Raw genomic sequence first — 19,025 nt, 5'->3', positions numbered from 1 at the left:
AGTATTTAGTGTTAGCATTACACTTGAGGAATTGATTGCATCATTGTACATATATAGATCTTTTTATATAATATGGAAATTTACAACTATTAATACATACATATATACATATATCTATATCTATACATAGATATAGATATAGATATATACACACACAAAATCAGGTCCTCTGGAAAGATGATACATAGTGCCATGCTATAGAACCCTAATGAAGGGGAGCACAAAAGTAATCAATGCATCAATAAAGAATTACTACTGTGTGGTGTTTTGTATCCAGGAGTGTTGTCTTCTGGACCTATGGGAATCTATAGCACCTACATACATGGCAGGTAGTTCATATACGTGTGGGACGCTGGCTCTGCTTGTGACGCCAACTACTGAGACTATACAAGTCACATCCAGCATCAGATGCAAACAACAACAGGGTTTAACAAATAGTAGTCACACTGTACTATTCCCCATTTCTAACTTTAGGAAGAGACTAGAGTGTGTTCATGGGTTTCACATTTCTGGTATTCAATCACTAATCAGAGGAAAGATTTGACCTATTTGAAAAGCACGTCATGCATAACCCCTCAATGACTGTCATGTTCTCTCTTGATGGTGGCACATTAAAAGGTTTTAAAATTGTAGCTCCTTCTGCATTCCCCAAAGAGTATCTGCGCTCTTCTTTAAACGGCTCTCCTCCTCCGGATTCAGGTTTACCTTCACCACATTTGAAATGCCATTCTGCCCCAAGATACATGGGATGCTAAAGAAGACATCTTCATTAATGCCATATAAGCCCTTAATCATGGTGGAAATAGGATCCACTCTCCTAAGATTCTTCATAATGCTTTCTGCCAGATCTGCCACAGACAAGCCAATGGCCCAGGAAGTGTAGCCCTTCAGCTTCATCACCTCATAAGCACTTTCAACCACCTGTTTATGAACATCTTTCCAATTCTCTGAATCAGCATCAGTTCCCAAAGAAAGATGAAGATTCTTCAGAGACACACCAGCAACATTCACACCACTCCATACAGGAACACTGGAGTCTCCATGTTCTCCAAGGACCCATCCATGACAACTTGAAGAATAGACACCAAGTCTCTCCCCCATTAGGTAATGGAAACGGGCAGAATCCAGATTGCAACCACTTCCAATAACACAATTTTTAGGAAAGCCACTTAGCTTCCAGGCCACATATGTCAAAATATCCACTGGATTGGAAACAATAAGTAGCTTGCAATTAGGGCTGTATTTAACAATATTGGGAATGATGAATTTAAAGATATTCACATTATGCTTTACCAAATTAAGACAACTTTCTCCCTCCTATTGACGTGCCCCAGCTGTAACAATGACCAGTTTTGAGTGTGCAGTCACACTGTAGTCTTTGCCAGATACAATCTTTGGCGTTTTGAGGAAAAGGCTGCCATGTTGGAGATCCATCATCTCTCCCTTAATTTGTCTTCTATTACATCAACTAGGGCAAGTTCATCTGCCAAATCCTTTGTTAAAATACTGATGGCACATGCCATGCCAACTGCACCAACCCCAGCAACAGTGATCTTGCTCTGGGGGAACCTGTTCTTCCCTTAGGACATTCAAAATCAGCTGATCCTTCACAGTAGATGCCATTTTGGGGGATTTCTGGGGAGATATCGAGGTTGCTGGTCAGGCTGTGAAAGTTCTGAGTTAGATGTGAGACTGTTGCTCCCAGACTTGTGCCAGATAATGTTTTAATATAAGGAATTTTATTATTAGGAATTTCCTACATGGATGAAATCACAGGTCTTGACAAAAGAAAACACCCACCCATACAACATACAACACTGCAACACACAACACACTACTCTCTCTCTCTCTCTCTCTGTCTCTGTCTCTGTCTCTGTCTGTCTCTTTCTCACACAGCCATGGAAGAGAAAAAAATATTTCAGGAAGAACCAGCTGGCAAGGTGACCCTTCCTTTTTCATGTACATCAGTAGGAGGCATATTTTGGTTCTCAGCGAGAAACAGATCTGATTTCATTGATGGCCAGTCCACTTGTATGTGATTTGGTGATACAAGGAGCTATATAATTTTTTGTTGATGAGTGCATCTGCCTCCACTTAGAGCTACTGAGAGTGAATATTATCTATGTATGTGAGGCCATTCTATTCTCATTTTATTTAATTATTTATTGGATCATTCCCAAAACGATTACATAGAAATGTCAGATAAAGGTTAACTCAATACTATAGGGCAAAGTGGCACAAAACACTTAAGTATAGCATAAAGCTGATTATATCACTTGCTTTAGGTTAGGAGATATAATAATTTATTGCAACCTCATGTAAAGGGTTGAAATTATTTTTTTAATTCACTTGTTGGTAAAGCAATTGATTTTGTATGTCTCGTCCATCTTTCTCTCTTACATACTTGAGAAATTTTTTTTAAAATGATCTTATTTGCCATTCAAAAAGTATTGAAAAATATTCCATAATTCATTTCATGTCCTTCTTAAACAACATCTCTGAACAAGATTAAATTTTGCACAAATGTAGAGGCTTGAGGTTGGGGGTGTTAGTAAAGGAGTTTTTTTTAATACCATGTGATCTATGACTCTTCCTTTTAACAAGAGCAAAATGTACTGATCTAGCAAAACATAGTTCTCATTACTAGTTCTCTCCCCCCAACATAAGAAAACTCACTTAACCTCTCTGGGCCTCATTCCAGATGAAAGATCACTGGCAACCTAGGCTCAAATCTTCCTGTGAAGCTTACTATCTATGTGGCCTTGGACAAGTCACTTAACTTCTCTGATGAAGTTTTTTTGTATCTATCTGATAGATCTCTAAGCTGGTTGCTGCTGCCACATATCCCAATTTTGGTCATTTTCCAAGATTCTTAATGGAGACATGTGCTTAGCTGACATCAGCCCACTTTGTTTAGGGACTTCAATATCTTTTTTCCTACAGCTCTGTGAGCTCAAGACAAGAATACAGAAGCATATACTATAGACCCTATTCAATATGTTTGACTGTGGCTTGTCATTTAGGCTCATTAAACTCTCTCATCTGATCTCATAGTCCTTTTCATCTTTTATGCATATACAACATAATCTATTTTATTTGTGTACAGGCTTTGTTGTCTTCACTAGGTTTCAAACTTCTCAAAGACAAAAACAAATAAGCAACAACAAAAGAACAACAGCGAAACTCAGCATTGAGCATGTCTTTATCTTTATGCTTTTCAAGAGTCAACATGATTTGGTGGAAATAACCATGGATTTAGAATCAAGGGATTTAGGTTCAATTCTACCCGTCATTTATTATCTGTGTGGCCTTGGGCAAGTCTTTGTACTTCTCTTGTTCTGTTTCCTCAGCCAGCCTGAGGAGGCTGAACTAGAAGCTTCTTAATATTCATTCTACCACATATATATATGTATATGTATATGTATATGTATATGTATATGTATATGTATATGTATATGTATATGTATATGTATATGTATATGTATGTGTATGTGTATGTGTATATGTATGTGTATGTGTATGTGTATGTGCATGCATGTATATATGTATGCATATGTATTAGTATGTATATATCCATATGTATGTACATATGTGTATACGCACACACATATGCACATATACATGTATACACGTGTATTCCTTAGCTCTCACAATATTTACTACATGTGTATTTCACATAGCAAGTTTTTAATGTTCCTACCCCAAAATTTGACTGTGTCTCTCTTGTCCTCAGTTGGTAAGAAAATTTTTTTTTCCCTCCTACCCTCTAAGGAGGGAAGTCAAGGTCGAAGTCAATTCATGAATTTCTGGCAGAACTGGCCTTCAGTGTCAGATGACAATGATTTTCTCTGATTTTATATTGAGACATTCTTTTATTTTGTGCCTTGGTTTCTCTAGAGGTAATAATGCCTGCCATATTTACTTCATAAAATTATTGTAGTGAGTGGGAGGTTAAAAAAAAGGAACACACCTGAAAGTAATCTGAATTGAACATGTGGACAAAACAATGATACTATTCATTGAGCTCTTTGAAATTTCCTGTTTCTAAATAACATGTTGTGCTCCTTCTCTGACATCTTTTGGCATATCATTCAGAGAACTAGAAATTATCTTCCAAACAATTTTTTTCCTGGCGTTTATACATAATTTTCCCATCAGATACTTCACACGTGCCTTTTGGACACACTAGGAAGGAAAACAATGATTTTTATTTTAAACTCAATCCGAATATGTAGAAAAATGGTACGTAAACTCCGGTCCTGACTTTATTGTCTTATGATATGCCTCTCACTTAGCAGCTAATTATGAAAAATGACTGCTACCCAACAGAGAAGAATTGTAAAGAGGTAGCAGAGTTAAATTTATGCCAAATTCTATGTTCTATCAAGTCACTGCTGGATGACCTATAGGATTTAGGTTAGTAACATAATACAGAAATCATTGTATATATGATATGTATATCATCATGGCAGTGTCAGAAAAGACTCATCTTTGGAGTCAGAGGACCTGGGTTCACATCTTTGCTTTGCCACTTTGTATAAATGAATAATGGAATAAAAAGAGTCCTAGGTTGGGATTCAAAGATAATCTCTGAAATGGATCTTGTTTAACATTGAGTGAGTCATTTAGCCTCTTCGGGTCTCATTTTCCTTTTTCTGCAAAATGAGGGGGGCTTTCTGTTCCTTTTTAAAATGTTTCTTTGTTTTGTGCACTTTACATTAAAAGCTGCCTGAAAAGGGGCTTGTGATGTTTTGCTTGCATTACTTTGCTTATCACAATCCTGCACCTTTGTATAGCCTTATGTCATATTTAAAAGGAAGATTCTGTTGATTCTATTCAATATACATTTATTAAATGCCTGCTGTGTGCAAAAATACTATTCTTGAGTTCTTAGTTTTGAGATTGAACTGCTTTTAGTGTTACCTGGCTACTGTGAGTCCCATCTGCAGTGGAATAGAATTAAACCTGTCTCTAGTTTGGCTGGTTGGCAATCCATCTGCTTGAATGACCCTTTGTCATTCTGCACACCTTGTGATGTGCAGAATTTTAAGAAAGTCCTTTTCTTAGAAAAAAAAGGAGCATTGTCTGATCTGGCAATATGGCAAAATGAAGTAATATATTTTCCCACAATGTATATTCCATCACACCTCTGGGTTCCCTCACAGAAAGACACAGGAAATATCATTAACTATAATTTGCTCTTGGATTTTATAGCCCTCTGACTTCTAATTCCTTTAGATCCTATGAAAGCATTTTCAGAGGCCCCCATTGCTATGTCATAACAAAGTATAAAATGAAGAACTCATATTATTATCGGAGTTACATATTAAAATTTTATTATTCTATCCTAAGCTCACTATAAGTACTCACATTTAAGAAGCCAGCCATACCTCTGCTTCATATTAACTCATTTTGGAGAATTTTATTCTCTGTTAATTGGAACTGGGCTCTCATTGCATTGCAGTGACACATTTTGGATCTTTTCCTTTTTACAAATTGGATTTAATTTAGACCATAGTAGTCTTTTCACATCAATTTCCAATTTTGTCCTAAGGAGGTAATTGAACGCAAAATGTGATATTCCTATCCCTCAGATTGCTCGTGTGATTTATCGAGGCTCTCTTATTAACTGCTTCCTCTTTCTTCTGTGGGAAGGCCAGCAATAGCTATGCTTCCTTTCCAGAATGAATTTTTGGTACTACTTCAGTGCTAGTAGCAAAATAAATATAATCAAAAACATCCTTGCAGAGGCCTTGATTACAAATACTACAAAGGGGCTCACATAATACCAATAATAACAACAATAATATAATTGCCACTTATGTCCTACTATGTGCCAGCCACTGTGCTAAGCATTTTACAATTATTATCTAATCTGAAACTTACAAACAACCCTGAGAGGAAAATGCTGTTATTATTGCTATTTTACAAATGAAGAAACTGAGGCAAATGGAAATTTAGTGACTTGTCTAGGATCACACAGCAAGTGTCTAAATCTGGATTTGAACTTGGGTCTTACTGACTGTAAGCCTGACACTATTTCTACTGTGCCATTGAGCTTCCATAGATCCTCATGATTGCAGTGTTCTCTTAGAAGACTTTCTTTTTCATCTAAAGAGAACAAACTGTGTCTAATTGTCTTTGTTATAGTTATGGTAAATTTAGATGTAAAAAAAATTGTTCTTTTTTTTAACTGGAGCTAAAATTTTATTAGTAAATGGAATTTTCTGTGAGGAGGTTCCCTCTAACAGTGACGTTGGCAACTGTTTTACAACTTATGATCTGGGAGAGGAAGATGAGCCACTAAGCCTGTCCGTGTCATATAGTTCATATGTGTCAAAGGTGGGACTTGAACCTAGGTCTTCCTGACTTCCATGTGAGTTCTTTATCCATTATGTTACACTGTCTCTGATATCCAATAATCCAAAACTATTTTCAAAAGCCCCGTCCCCTCATATGTAGCATGGAGGTGACTTTGTGTGGCTTGAAGGGAGGCAGAGGCATCTCTGGCCTCTTCTCCCCCCTTCTTCCAAGGACACCCTAATTCCTGCCAGGAGGGAAAACAGAAAGTTGTAAGGTGGATACCACTCCACTCTCCTCAGAGAGAGGGGGCACTGGGCTAGAATTTTATTTATCTACTCCTTTAGATATTATTAGTCTAGGAATATGATTAGATTTTATCTAACTACTGAATATTGTTTTATTATTGGGGAGAATGAAAACCTCAAACTCTAAGTCTAAACCCTGACTCCTTTCGCACTGAATATTAGGTCCACAATGAACATAAATAGCAATTGTCAAAGAAATTCCATCTATTCAAATCTGTTGCAGAACAGAAATCATAGAAGGTATACATAAGAATACACACACACACACATATACACACATGTATGCAAACATATACTAGATAATACAAGATTAAATGAATGCTTTTATTAGGAATGAGATAATTCAGATCAACCAAGAAAAAGTCCTAGATCTTATTCAAAGCTAAGTTCCCTAAAGATTCTACTGTAGCAAGCTGGAGATAGGGAAATGGTAGAGATTTCTGACTCCTCTTGTGTCTTTATAGGGATTTTCCTTCAGCAACCTGAAGTGGGATTGGTTTCATCTATCTTCCCTCTCAAAGCTAAAAGCCAAAAGTGCCCAAAGTTCTAAAAGACTCAGAGACTAAAAGACAGCTTGAAGAAGACTGAAGGTCTCCTCTTCTGGAGAAATCTACCCCACTGCTCATGCAAGACAAGGCATTATTCTTCACCAATGAAGAGAGAATTCCATATCTACCTTCAGTAATATAACTTAGTAACTCAACAGATATATTATACTAAGTACCTCTTATGAACCAGGCACCCTTCTAAGTTCTGGGGATGCAAATATGAAAAAAGAAAACAGTTCCTCAAGGAACTTACACCCTTATAGGGAAAGACAACACAAAAGAAAACTGAAAGGGGTGGGAGAGGTACTCGGTCTGTGGATATGATAGAGAAGTCCAAAAAATGCAAAACGAAGGGCTGGCTGACCTAGGAACCCTTTTTAAATGGAGGCTTTGGGAAGAATTCTTTGTTCCACCTTCTAGACCTTCAACTAGAGTTGTAGAGAGTACAGAGGGTGCTGCTGAACGGTGAGCACCAAAACTGAAGTAATTTTACAGGATAATGAGTTCATTATGAGATAGTTTCCTGGAGTTATAATGATAAAATCCAGTCCAAGTGCAAGCTGGTGGGAAATTAGGAATTGGCTAGCCTGGGACCCCAGTTTAAATAAAGGCTTGGGGAGGAGTTGTTTGCTCTACTCTTCAGACCTTCAGTCAGATGGGAAGAGGGTACTGAGAGTACTGATGAGGTGTGGGTACTAAAGGTGTTGCAATGGGTTTAAATGTGATTTCCTCAGTGTGGATATTCCTTCAACCAATATAATTCACAACACCTGTAACTCCTTGACCTTTGGACAATCTTCCATTGATGAATTATTCAGAAGATTTTCAGGTGACCACCAATTGTCAAGTCTTTCTAGCTTTTAAGAAACCTGGGTTACCTTGCTCCCATTGTGAGAAAGGGGAGGAGGACTTTCACACAATTGCTTTATAGGTAACAAAGCACCATGCATATCTGGTTTCCTTCTATCTTCACAACAATCCTTTAATAGTGTCACTACTTTCTCTCCATTTCACAGAACTGGGACTGAAGCCTTAGAAAAATTGATTGATTTGTTTAAGGTAAAACAGTTAATAAATGGTAGAGCAAAGACTTGAATCCAGCTTTTCTAACTCCACTATGCCATAGATACTTATTTAAATAACACCAGGAAAAAATGCAGTGTTTTGAACCTTATAATTTCTATCTCTGGTTACTTTCCTTATTTAAATAACTTTTTAAAAAATGTGCACTTCCCTCTAATGGTAAGTAGCTTGAGGCATGTGCAGCTTTTTAATTTTGGGCTTCTCTGGATTGTAATTGTAGCCATTTACGAATATAAAGCATTTCCATCTGTTTTGGTATTATGGAATTTGTTATTTAGAATCCAATTTCAGCTTTCCTGCACTCCATTACTCTTAAACTATAGCTCTTCTTAGATTTGCTTTAGATTTAAAAAAGACAACAACATGTCATGCACATACTTTTAAAAACATATAGAAATTTAGAAGTTATTTTTCTATATTTGGATATAGAGATAAATCTTGATTCTATGCTAAAGCTCATTTTCACTAGAATAGTCATCTCCAATCTATTTCACCTCTGTGTGAGTCAGCGTGACCCGGAAAGTATATCTGAAAGCCTGCTTGAAATGGCAATGAAGCCATCTGAAAGGCCAGGGGACAAGTTCAGATTTTATGTGCAAGACCACTGGTGTGACCTTCCTCCTTTCCTTTCATACCTTTGTATCCTTGAGAAATTTCCTATTAGCTTTTCATCACAGGGAGCTAAGAAGAGATGCCATTAGCTTGAAGCTTACTGCCTACTATATAGTTGTGTTGCAGGGGGTTTGAGAATTAAACATGGTCTGAGTCTCTCCCTGTGGCAATTAGAAACAGTAACTGGGAAAGCTTCATCCCAGACTTGGAGCAGAGATGCCAGCTGCTTACTGGGGCTGTGGAAGCCATTGCTTATGGAAGTAAATTCCAGAGTGCCAGGGACTGTCATCTATTGCCCACCCAGCATGGAGAAGTCTTGATCAGGGGCACATATATGGATTATTCTTCCTCCTATTGCCTTTGCTTTCTTGTTTAAACTCAAAAGTCCATTTAGAATATTTAGAATTAGGGGTCAGGGCACACACACACACACACACACAAGAAGAGAGAGAGAGAGAGAGAGAGAGAGAGAGAGAGAGAGAGAGAGAGAGAGAGAGAGAGAGAGAGATGGTGCTTCTCTTATCTGTTTCTCAAGACCAAAGAGTATGTTAAAATCATTGTAGAGGGAATAATGGGAGATCATTAGGTGAATGCTTCAATCAGGAATTCATGATATATTTCTTCCTAATTTCTTTCCCTTTTATGTATTCCAAGCAACATGCCATGTATGCCATAGAACATAGTCATTTTTTTTTACAAATGTGAGTTTTGTGATTGTGTAGCAAATTCTGAAGGGAGGGTAGGGGGGGGTAAGGAGCCATAGATTTAAAAAAATAATCCTAAGCAATATTCATACCAACCCTAGGCTAAAATCCAGAACCTGTGCAGTACTTTTTAGCTACTCAGCACTCTGTGGCATAGTGGTGATATTGGGGAGAATGGTCTTAGAATTCACAGTCTGTGTGTTATCTCAAGATCAGTGGGAATTAGTCTTTTTAAGGAAGTATCTTTTTTAAAAATTTTTTTTGTATTGGATTTGCTGTTTAGTTTATTTACAAAAAAACTTCTTAAAATATTCCAATTGAATTCAGCAAGCAAATCTTTTTTTTTCTCTAATTTAATTTTTAAATTATTATTTATTTAATATTTTTAGTTTTCAGCATGGATTTCCACATGATTTTGAATTACAAATTTTCTCCACCTTTATACACTCCTCCCCCCACTCCAAGATGTCATATATTTTGATTGCCCCGTTCCCCAGTCAGTCCTTCCTTCTGTCACCCCACTCCCCCCATCCCCTTTTCCCTTACTTTCTTGTAGGGCAAGATAGATTTCTATGCCCCATTGCCTGTACATCCCATTTCCCAGCTGCATGAAAAAACAACTTTTTTTTGAACATCTGCTTTTAAAACTTTGAGTTCCAAATTCTCTCCCCTGTTCCCTCCCCACCCACCTTCCTTAAGAAGGCAAGCAATTCAACATAGGTCACACATGTATCATTATGTAAAACCCTTCCACAGTGCTCATGTTGTGAAAGACTAGCTATATTTTGCTCCCTCCTATCCAGGTGCCCTTTACTCAATTTTCTCCCTTGATCCTGTCCCCTTTTGAAAGTGTTTGTTTTTGATTACCTCCTCCCCATATCTGTCCTCCCTTCTATCATCCCCCCTTTCTTGTCCCCTTCCTCCTTCTTGCCTGTGGGGTAAGATACCCAATTGAGTGTGTATGTTATTCCCTCCTCAGGTCAAATCTGATGAGAGCAAGATTCACTCATTCCCCCTCACCTGCCCCCTCTTCCCTCCCAACAGAACTGCTTTTTCTTGCCATTTTTATGTGAGATAATTTACCCCATTCTATCTCTCCTTTTCTCCTTTTCTCAATATATTCCTTTCTCATCCCTTAATTTTATTTTATTTTTTAGATATCATCCCTTCATACTTGATTCACCCTGTGCTCTCTGTCTCTCTCTGTCTCTCTGTCTCTCTCTCTCTATATATATATACATACACACACATGCATATATATACATACATACATATATATATATATATATATATATATACATACGCACACATACACACGCACATATATATATATGTATGTATATTCCCTTCAGCTACCCTAATACTGAGATCTCATGAATTACACACATCAGCTTTCCATGTAGGAATGTAAACAAAACAGTTCCACTTTGCTAAGTCCCTTATGATTTCTCTTTCTTATTTACCTTTTCATGTTTTTCTTGATTCTTGTGTTTGAAAGTCAAATTTTCTATTCAGGTCTGGTCTTTTCACTGAGAAATCTTGAATGTCCTCTATTTTATTGAAAATACATATTTTGCCTTGGAGCATCATACTCAGTTTTGCTGTGTAGGTGATTCTTGGTTTTAATCCTAGCTGCATTGACCTCCAGAATATCATATTCCAAGCCCTTTGGTCCCTTAATGTAGAAGCTGTTAGATCTTGTATTATCCTGATTGTGTTTCCACAATACTCAAATTGTTTCTTTCTGGCTGCTTGCAGTATTTTCTCCTTGATCTGGGAGCTCTGGAATTTGGTGACAATATTCCTAGGAGTTTTCTTTTTTGGGATCTTTTTCAGGAGGCTTTTACCCTCTGGTTCTAGAATATCAGGGCAGTTTTCCTTGATAATTTCTAGGCTCTTTTTCAGGTAGTCCAATAATTTTTAAATTACATCTCCTGCATCTATTTTCTAGGTCAGTGGATTTTCCAATGAGTTATTTCACATTGTCTTCCATTTTTTCATTCCTTTGGTTCTGTTTTATAATATCTTGATTTCTCATCAACTCACTAGCTTCCACTTGCTCCAATCTAATTTTTAAGGTAGTATTTTCTTCAGTGGTCTTTTGGAGCTCCTTTTCCATTTGGCTAATTCTGCCTTTCAAGGCATTCTTCTCCTCATTGGCTTTTTGGAGCTCTTTTGCCATTTGAGTTAGTCTATTTTTTAAGGTGTTGTTTTCTTCGGTGTATTTTTCAGTATCTTTTTGGGTCTCCTTTAGCAAGTCATTGACTTGTTTTTCATGGTTTTCTTGCATCACTCTCATTTCTCTTCCCAATTTTTCCTTTTGTTCTCTTACTTGCTTTTCCAAATCATTTTTGAGCTCTTCCATGGCCTGAGAACAATTCATATTTTTCTTGGAGGTTTTTGATATAGGCTCTTTGACTTTGTTAACTTCTTCTGGCTGAATGTTTTGTTCTTCTTTGTCACCAAAAAGAGATTCCTAGGTTTGAGTTTATCTGAGAGTGTTTTCACTGCTTGTTCATGTTCCCAGCCAACTACTTGACCCTTGAACTTTTTGTTGGGATATGAGTGCTTGTAGATTAGAGAATACTTTGTCACAAGCTTGAGGGGCTGTGCTGCTCTTTTCAGAGCCACTTCTACATGGCAAGCTCTGCCACACGATTGCTCCTTTTCCCCCAAGAACCACCAACCAAGATTGTGGCCCAGATCCAGGCAGGGCAAAGCAGGCTTTGCACTCCTGCTCTAATCCTCTGCTTAATTCCTCCCACCAGGTGGGCCTGAGGCCAGAGGCACCTGCAGCTGTAGCTCTGGAAGCAGCCTCAGAACTACACCATCTCTACCACCCCTGGGGCTGTGGCCAACTGTGAACTCCTTTCACTGTGTTCCAGCAGCTTTTCCAACTAACCTTCTCTGTTGTCTTTGGCTTTTGTGGGTTGAGAATTCTGGTAACTGCCACAGCTCAATGATTCAGGGCCCTATGGCCTGTTATGCCTGGTTCCCTGTCTCGTTGGTCCTGGCACGGCCCATGCTGGGCTTGGCTCTGCTCCACTCCTAGCACCATGCAATAGACCCTTCCCAGCAACCATCCAGGCTGTCCTGGGCTGGAGCCCTGGTTCCCTCTGATATTTTGTGGGTTCTGCTGCTCTAGAATTTGTTCAGAGCCATTTTTATAGGTGTTTGGATGGACCTGGGGGGGGGGAAGCTTAAGCAAGTCCCTGCTTTCCAGCTGCCATCTTGGCTCCGCTCCCAAGGAAGTCTCTTATATGGTCTGAGAGCGGAGAGCTCAAATGGTCAATGTGGGAGACCTAGAGCTAAGTAAAAACTTCAAAATTAACATCTTAACATTCTAAACAATATTCCTTTTCATCCTCTGACTTAGTTCTGGTCCTGGCCAGCACCTGTCACTGGAAATCACAGATCTTGTCATATGGAAAACAATCTAAGCATCTGAAGGCAGAATACCTTCTTTGAAAATACTGAAGCCTTTTCAGGACATTATCCCAGGTATGTGTGCATGAGAAAGAAGATCCCCTAAGGCAAAGTTAAGGAATGAAGTTGATCATATTCACTAGTAAACTTTCTCTAAACAAGTCCTGAAAGTTTCATTATCCTTATTATAACACATTTAGAGCAGCATAGGGAAATATTTCAGACCTGGTAGGTGCATAGCCCATTGGCTAACAGAGATATTTTCATTCCAAGTTGGCATAAGCCTGGTTCGAGTAGATAATCTGGGAGACAAGCTCATGGACATTTTTTCTTTCCTTCATAGCTCTGGAGGATATACAACATAGTATATCAAAAGAAAAAAAATGGAGCAGAACTTTTATGGATTTGTCATATTCTAATTTGCTTCATATTTACTTGAGGGCATTCCTTTTCTCTCCACTATTTAATCATAAGTTACTGGAGGCATGGTACAGTGCTTTATCATTCTGTATCCTCTGTCCCACCACCTCTCCACCCTGAACCTGTCATTGTATGTTGTTCCTAGGAGGTATTAGGTAGTAAGGCATTGTGGTGTAGCGGATATAGAGTGGGTTCTGGAGTTAGGAGAACATGTTTTCAAGCCCTGCCTCTGACAGTGCTGATTGTTTGACTGGTCAGATGCTAACCTCTCAGTGTTCTGTGAGACAATAAGTTTTAGAAAAGGGACTGGTTGATCTTCATGGCAGAGGAAGTTTCCTAGACTGATGAAATTAAATGCATGACCACAAAGAAAAAATGCTGAATAAATATCTGCTGCATTAGTATTTTGAATGCCAGGTTTATATACAGAAAGGAAACAAACTTCTGAGGTTACTTTCGATTGCTCACAAAATGCAAGGGAGAGCAAAGCAACTATATACTTTTCCAGAGACAATCTTTTTTTTTCTTTGTTGCCTCTGAGGTTTCCACATTGAAATTGAATTACAAAGTGAAGCAGTGGAATAATAACAGTATTTTAAAGTAGTGAACATCTCCAGGAAGTAGGTAGATTCAATATTCACGGAGATACCATGTTTACTCCTAGCCAGAAGGCGAAAGCTGACTTTTAAAAATGGAATGTTCTCATTTGCAGATGTTAGTATTTTCCCCTGACCAATCACATATAAATAGCCATTTTATATGGAAGAATTCATTTAGCTGATCATCTAAGAAAGAAACGGATGTTGCAATGGGAAGAAACACAGAAACCACTATCCTACATTAATAGTATTCTGCAGAATGAAAAAAAATGCTAAACATCATATGTACATATATGATATATATGTATGTACATACATATTTATATTTAGTTGGCACACAATATAATCAAAGGTCTATCTGATCCCTAATAGCTAAAATGCATTTTGCATTTAGTAAATTGTACTTCATGACTACCTTTATTAGTAGATAATTCTTTGGACTTGTTCTCTCTTGGATAATGATCTGAAGCATTTTGCTGCTGTATTTCTTGAAAACATTTTCCCAATACAATACTTCACTGAATTCCATCTGTGTTCATTTTCTGTATTCCAAAACACAGACAACTAGGATGTCAACTGATAGTGTTTGTTAATCCCATTAATATATGTTATGGCAAATCTTCAAATTTAGCAATGGTGTGATATGTGGCTAAGGAAAAATCATCTAATGTGTACAGTGTAATTATGGCATTTATGTGATATAATAAAAGCCCTGTGATCCATTAGGTGGGAAATTGAACTACTAAAATAACCAAGGTTAGAGTCTTAAGTTGACACTTAGAAATGACCTTTTCTGGTAGAATAGGGATAATGATACCAAACACAAAGAAATGTTATATTTCTTTTTGTCAAACAATTGTCATATTTTACAGAAAATTGGAGACACTTTGAGGCTTTTTTAAGGCACATTCTCATATTTATATACAGTATTAGTTGGGGATAATGATAATAATAATTATAATGGTGGTTACAAAAGTCAGACTTGTGATTTCACTAGTTTACAGAGCTCTCTGGGACAGTAACTCTCTCTTTTTGTTCATATTTGTAAGTTTTCTTCAACATGTAATTTCAGAGAGTGGCCTTAGATACTGAGAAGTTAAGGTTCAGGTCCTCATCAATAATATATGTCAAGAGTCAGAATTTGAACTCGTTTTCCTGTGATATGTGCACTTTATCAACTATGCAACACTGCCTCCTGGTAATAATCATGATGACAGTCAAGATAATCATGCCAATGATGCTGCTGCTGCTGCTGTAATTAAGCGAAACCATAACTTTCTCAGTGGAAGTATTGCTCTCCATCAGCACAAATCACAATCTCTGGTTTCTCAATCTATGTTATCCTTGTCATTGCTTTTCCATAAATCCTTTGTAGGGAAGTTACCCAAAATATTAGAGGCCTTCTTCTCTGTGGATGTGTGTAGTGGGAGGTGACAGTGGAGATTTAATATTTTTTAGACACAAGTCTAGCTTGTATCTGTTATGCCTTATTCTTGCTATACATAAACTTATATTAATGACAATAATAAAAGTAATAAATAAATAAAAGTTAAAAAATAATGAAAAGAGCAAAAAAATCCCCTTCAAAACCCAATCCTTTGCCCATGTCATGAGGTGTAGGGCCATGACAAAATAATGGAAAGCCAGGCAGGGTGGTATACATTCAGGACTCTATATAACCTGAGATAAACTCTGGTAGCTAAAAAGCACTTACAGAAACCTTGAAACACTGGCCAATAGGGCTCTGGCAATGATGCTGATTATATTAGCACCCTGGCCTGTATAATAAAACTGTTCCTATGAATCTAACGGCTAGCTAAGGAGACATAGGTTTGTGAGGTGGCTGTATTGAAAAACATTATTGTTATTAGCATCACTTGCAGGGGAATGTAGCAAATAGTGTTTCTCTGTGTCATTGTGCCACAAGGATGCAAATTATACCAGAACAAATTAGAAATAGCTTTACCCTACATGCTGGAAATACTTTGGTGCAGATGGTACTGAACACAAATATTCATAAAATGGACTAGAGACGTGGATATTTTCATTATGAACCACTACAATGTCATAACAAAATGGAAACAGACCACATTAATTACAAGCTTCATATTGCTTTTTGTCAATAGTATCTTCAATTCCAAGTAACACAATAGTACATATTTTGACTAGTTCAGGGCAATTAAAAATTGTTCTTGAAATCTAGATTAGGTGACGTAAGAAATCTAGGAGCTAGTAAAAGCTACTGAAAGATCTTATGATCATTGAAAATTTTTTCTCATGGCAAAACACAGAATTATATGTAGCCTGGGCTTCTCTGGATATTCCTGGTGCTAGCACAGGAATACTACTGAAGGATCTTTTGAGCATGCCCCAGTTTACCTAACATGGAGCCTGTCGCCTCTCCTACCACATAAGTGGGGGTACCCTCTTTTGATTAGCTGCTTTCACCTTGAGAAATGTCAATAAAGAGACATTTGTTTTCTTCCCCTTTCACCCTCTTTCTTTTGTTATCTTTTCAGCTGTACTCTTTCATGACCCCTGTCTCCTTTGCCTATGCCATGAACTGAACTAGAAAGAGGGGAGGGAACTTTCCTTTACCTATTTATCTCTCTTTTACCCTAGCTCTGAGAAATGGGGCTTGTGGTGTTTGTTTCTGTTCTATGTTATTTGTCCTCAGTTTCAGGTGCCAGCAGAGCCTAAGCCAAGATGACCTTGGAGTCAGGATTGCATTTAGAGTGCTGTAGCAAGATAGTCAGCCATGGAAACCCTGAGAAATCAAGGTGCCTAAGACTCAAGACTAAAGTGGGATTTAGACATGGAATTAGGACTGTGTCCTATAGGAATCAAACTGGGCTATGAACCTAATTCTTTTCTCCTCTGTAGTGACTGAGGTGACACAGGACAGGAGAAAGGAAAGAGAATAATGCCTCCCATGTGTTGGGGGCAGCAAATATATATATTTGTAATTATTCCTTTTGAAGTAAATATTCTCATGTAAAAGATCCAATGACAAAAATAGCACTGATAATTTAAATTATTTTGGAAAAGGAGATTGAGAATACTCAAGCTGCAATTCTGAAAAAGTCCCCTTTAACTTCAATTGTGTGAATACAATTTAAAGACCAATCATAGAAAAACAGAGTGAGTACAAACAGCCTGTATCTGCTATAACTAAAATTAATGAATACATTCTCATAATTATTTGGAAGAAAGGGTAAAAACACTTCAGGACTTACACACAATATATTTATTAACCAAATCAACAAATATTTATTAAGTGTTTACAATATGCCAGAAACTATACTAGATGTTGGGAATAAGAAAACAAAACTAAATTGTCCCATGCTAATGGAAGAAGACAACACAAAAAGGAATATTAAAAGCCAGAAGTTGACGGAGGGAGAGTTGCTGTGCTGGAACATAGAGGAAAAAAGAAGTCCAGACAGTGAAGAATGGAGAGGTGTGAAGAATGAACTTGGCTGGCCTGGGTACTTTGCTTTAAATGGAGAAACTAGCCAATCAGAGGAAAGGGATACAGGATAGAGTGATCTACAAGGGTTAAAAGACTGCTGGGTCATGGTGGAGAAAGAAGTCTATAGAGATAGGAGTAAAGCTCAGAAAGGAATGAAGGAGTGTTTCAAGAAGAGCAAAAAAGGTTTTTATTAGGATAATTTCTAAATCCATTATTGTCTATTTTACAGCTCAGTTTCAGTAATACAACATTCAACCTTTTAGGACACTTATTATTTGCTAAAGTGTTTACACTTACATTTCCTAAAACAAGAAAATATATACATCAGTTTATATATATATTGCATGAGTACAAATGAAAATGCTTTCTTATTTTCAGAGACTGTTAATCTATGAAATGGCACAGGGGAGGATGACCATTTTGCATTCTGTCCTATTGAGATTCCTATTAAAAGAATGTAAGTCAAAAAAATTTTACCTGAAAAATAAAACCAAAGTGGGAAAATAGGACAAAAGTAGTCAAGTAAGAGAAGTAGAGGAAAAATTGGGAAGAGAAATGAGAATGATACAAGAAAGTCATCAAAAAAGTCAATAGCTTGCTAAAGGAGACCCCCAAAATGCTAAAGAAAATAACACCTTAAAAAAGAGACTAACCCAAATGGCAAAAGACATCCAAAAAGCCAAAGAGGAGAAGAATGCTTTAAAAAGAAGAATTAGTCAAATGGAAAAGGAGGTCCAAAAGTTCACTCGAGAAAATAATTCCTTAAAAATCAGAATGAATGCACTTCATGCTCGCCTTTTTTCTTCTCTTTTGTTTTTGTTTTTGGGTTTTGTTTTTTATTTTGGTTCTGTCTCTTCTTTCTCATGATTCACTCCATTGGTCATAATTCTTCTCTACAACTTGACTAGTGTATAAATTAATTCAATGAGAAGTTATACATGGTAGTTATATGAGATTCCATGCCTTCTTCGGGAGGGAGGGGGAGGGAGGGGAGAAAATCTGGATCTCAAAATTATGTAGAACCATGTGTTGTAAACTAAAAATAAAAAAAAAATTTAAAAAAAAAATAAAAATCAGAATGGAGCAAATAGAAGCTAATGACTTTATCAGAAATCAAGAAATTACAAAACAAAAACAAAAGAATGAAAAAATCAAAGACAATGTGAAATATCTCAATGGAAAAACAACTGACCTGGAAAATATATCCAGGAGAGATAATTTAAAAATTATTGAACTATCTAAAAGCTGTGATCAAAAAAAGATCCTAGACATCATCTTTGAAGAGAGAGACAAAGAGAGAGAGAGAGAGAGAGAGAGTTGAATATGAAGGGATAATATCTAAAAAAATAAAATATAGTGGTGAAAGAGGAGTGTACTGGGAGAAGCAGAGTGGGAGAGGTAGAATGGGGTAAATTATCTCACATAAAAGAGGCGAGAAAAAGCTTTACAATGGATTGGAAGAAGGAGGTGAGAGAATGAGTGGACTTTACTCTCATCAGATTTGGCTTAAGGAGGGAATAATGTACACACTCAATTGGTTATGGAAATCTATC

The 19,025-nt window shown here is 37.2% G+C and overlaps 1 pseudogene; it reads right to left on the bottom strand.

The window, feature by feature from the left end:
* Positions 1-621: 621 nt before the first annotated feature.
* LOC118843626 lies at positions 622-1,623 on the bottom strand (annotated as a pseudogene).
* Positions 1,624-19,025: the final 17,402 nt, after the last annotated feature.

This window comes from Trichosurus vulpecula, chromosome 3 (genome assembly GCF_011100635.1).
Source record: "Trichosurus vulpecula isolate mTriVul1 chromosome 3, mTriVul1.pri, whole genome shotgun sequence".
Taxonomy (NCBI): Eukaryota; Metazoa; Chordata; class Mammalia; order Diprotodontia; family Phalangeridae; genus Trichosurus; species Trichosurus vulpecula.
The sequence above is the reverse complement of the archived record's forward strand: the minus strand, read 5'-3'. Positions and strand labels throughout refer to the sequence as shown.